This window comes from Morus notabilis, unplaced genomic scaffold (assembly GCF_000414095.1).
Source record: "Morus notabilis unplaced genomic scaffold, ASM41409v2 Scaffold372, whole genome shotgun sequence".
Classification (NCBI taxonomy): domain Eukaryota; kingdom Viridiplantae; phylum Streptophyta; class Magnoliopsida; order Rosales; family Moraceae; genus Morus; species Morus notabilis.
Genome location: NW_010361630.1, coordinates 92,740 through 96,183, shown reverse-complemented (window position 1 = coordinate 96,183; position 3,444 = coordinate 92,740).

Here is a 3,444-nt window from a genome sequence, read left to right as displayed (position 1 = left end):
TATTATGAACGACGTATGCTCTTTATCAGATGGATGCATTGTAATTTGATTATAGCCGGAGTAGGCGTCCATGAAACTTAACAGCTCGTGCCCAGCAATGGCGTCGGGGAAGTGGGAAACCGTCTTTTGGGCAGGCTTTGTTGAGGTCACTGAAGTCGACGCATGTCCTCCATGTCCCGTTAGGCTTGATTACTAGGACAGGGTTTGAAACCCATCTGGGATAGTGGGCCTCCCTAATGAAGCCGTTATTGATGAGTTTGTCAACTTCTTCCTTTAGAGCATCGTACATTTCTAGATTCATTGGTCGGCATTTTTGACGTTTTGGTGGATAAGTAGGGTTGACGTTCAGAGCATGGCATATGACTTGGGAGTCGATGCCTTCCATGTCTGCATGTGTCCAGGTGAACACATCTAGATTTTTTTTAGGAACTCCTCAACCTTGATCCTAAGTGCCGATGGTAGGTCCGACCCTATCTTTAGTACCCTCGTTGGTTCCCCCTGATCCACCTGGACCTCTACCAGTTGTTTGATTGGTTGAGACCATGTTTCTTCCGTGACTCTAGAATCTGTGTCCTCAACTAGTCCCTGTTGCACCATTCTCGCCTCTTGTTTCCCTGGTTGATCGTACCCACGAAGGGCATCTGTGTATGCAATCTTGGACTCATATTGATTACTTTTCATCTCACCTACACCATTGAAGGTTGGGAACTTAACCTTCTGGTGATAAATAGAGGTTATTGCTCTTAGCGCTTGAAGGGTCGGCCTTCCAATTACGGCGTTATACTGTGATCCCCCCCTTTATCACCACAAAGTTTGCCATCGTGGTCACCTGCCTAGGCTTTTCTCCTGTGGTGATGGGCATCCGGATCGTTCCTTGGGGGATGACTGAGTCCCCTGTGAACTCGAATAACGGCCGCATTGTTTTCTCGAGTTGCTCCTTTGGAATTTCTATTTTTTCTAAGCAATCGGAGTATAAGATGTCTACCAAACTTCCATTATCCACGAGGATCCTGCACATAATATGGTTTCCAACCACTGCTTCTACTACCAAGGCGTTATAGGGGAAATGGATACCATTCGCATATTCCTTTGTGAATGCCACGTTAGTGCCACTGAATTTTGCTGCTTTGGTAGTGGAGAGACCCCAGAACCTCTCCAAGTATACCCCTTTCTTCGTGGGCATAACTCTTCTGGGACTTCCTAGAATCCCCGCCGAGATACGGCGCCCCATGAATGGTTCTTATGACGCTGACCGGTTCGCGGTCTTCTCTCCGCCGGCTATCCTCTCAACGTCGACCGTTATTTCCTGGGCTTTGGCCCATTCTTTCGGCTTTGAACTCTTACAACCTTCCTTCGCGGATTAGCGTCTCGATTTCATCCTTTAGGTCGGCGTAGTCATTGGTGTTATGGCCGACGTCACCATGGAACTTGCAGTATTTGTTCTGATTCCTTCGGTTCGGGTCTAACTTCATTGACTCTGGTCGGCACAGTAGGTTTCCTCGTCTGACCTGATTGAACACTTCCTCGATGCCTATAGTGAGCTCGTGATAGGAGTCATACCGTTGGAAGGGCCGAGGCTTTCAATTTTCCTCCTGCCTTAGCTTCTTTGTTTGCAGAGGGTTTGGCGCCATTGTGGTTTGCTTGTCTCCGTTTCTTTCGCCTCGTCGTTTTTTATTATCTTGCTTTCCGGAGGTCGATCCCTGTTCAACTCCTTTGTTTTTGTTGGATTTGTGTTCAAGATCGTTCGTGTCAGCTTCCTCGGCATTGATATATCCTTGTGCCCGTGCCAATAATTCTTTATAGGTGGCTGGTGGCTTCCGGTTAAGGTCACATTTAAACGCCGTGCTCTTTTTCATGCTGGACAGGGCTCCCATCAGAGCCTCTCGGTCCGTCATATCTGTTGTAGCGGCGACGGCTTCCCTGTACCTCGCAAGCCATTCTTTTAATGACTCATTCAGTTTTTGGTATACCATCATTAGATTTTGCTTCGGCGGGATATACTTATTTACCTCAATGAACTAAAGAGAGAAGGCTTCCTTCAGCTCTTCCTAGCTGGAGATGGACTCTGGTTTGAGTGTACGGAACCATCTTCGGACAAAGTCCGTCAAGTGGTTCCGGAATGCTCGACACATTACCTCCTTCGCATATCCATGCAGAAGCATGTGCCATGTGTACATTTCTAGGTGGTCATCGGAATCCCCTCTGTCGTCGTACGGTGGGATTGTCAGGGATTTGTATTTGTCGGGTAGAGACGACACCATGATCTCGGTGGTAAAAGGGTGGTCATGAATTCGGCCGGGGGTGATGTCGACGTTGACCACTTCCGCGACCTGTCCTATGTTTTTCTGTAGGTGCCTCACCTGGCTTCTAACGTCTTTCTTTAAACCGGTGACGTCACCTGTGAACTTTTCTTCTAGGCTCGTCACGCGCTCTATAATGGCTTTAGCCTCTTCCGTAGAGATTGCAGAGCTGGCCCCTTTCGAGGCTCCTACCTTCTTCATATTCAGTTTATCCCTCAGGTCTCCACCTTCTTGTACTGACCCCGAATCTCCTGGGATATTCTTTCCTGAGTTCTGAGGTGGCGCCTCAGGATTTTCCAGGCCGGCAAGTTCTCTTCTCTCCTGGGTTCATTGCCTGGAGGCCCTTTGTCGGCTACCAAGGGACTTGGATGGTCGAGGTCTCGGGTCACCTCCCCTGGCATTTTCACTGTCGGTTACCAGCATCAAGGTTCCCAGCCACGGCAGCTTCTAGTGGTCTCGAGGCATCTTCCAAAGGAGGCATAGAGTTTCTTTCTTCTAATCGCTCAACGATGGTCGTTAATCCTCGAACCAGGTCGGTCAGAGTGTTCAGCTGGGCCTGCATCTGTACCGGGTCAAGCTGTGGCGTGCTTGTAGGTGGAGCTTCATCCCTTGCCTGGGGTTGATTCCTCTGGCCGGGGTGATTCCTCCCACTCCCACTGTTGGTTGGATGCGTGGTATTTTCCTCCATTTGGCAGTTTGGATTTGAAGCACCAGCTGCGCGAACCAGAGATTCTGGGTTCGTTCCCCAATGGAGTCACCCATTGTTGACAGTCGAATTTCACCAACAGAATTACGCCGGATTACCTCTAGGTATCCTCTTGGGTTACCAGCATGAAAACGTTATATACGTGGTACAATACTACTAAATCGCTTTTTTTTTTTTTGTAAAATAGAATTTAAGGAAAGGCAGAAGTAGTGCTTGAATGAATGTAAAAGACACACACGTTTTATAGTGGTTCACTCTGTTAATCAAGAGCTACATCCACTGTGTATTATATATATTTCTTTTCTATAGTTCTTCAAAGCTAACATGAAGTAGTCTCCTCTCATTCTTTGAGGCTCTCCCCCTTTTATAGCCAAACGATTACTTCGTTGACAGTTCTTCTTCGTAGGCTTATCCACTCGAGTGGCCTATGGCTCTATG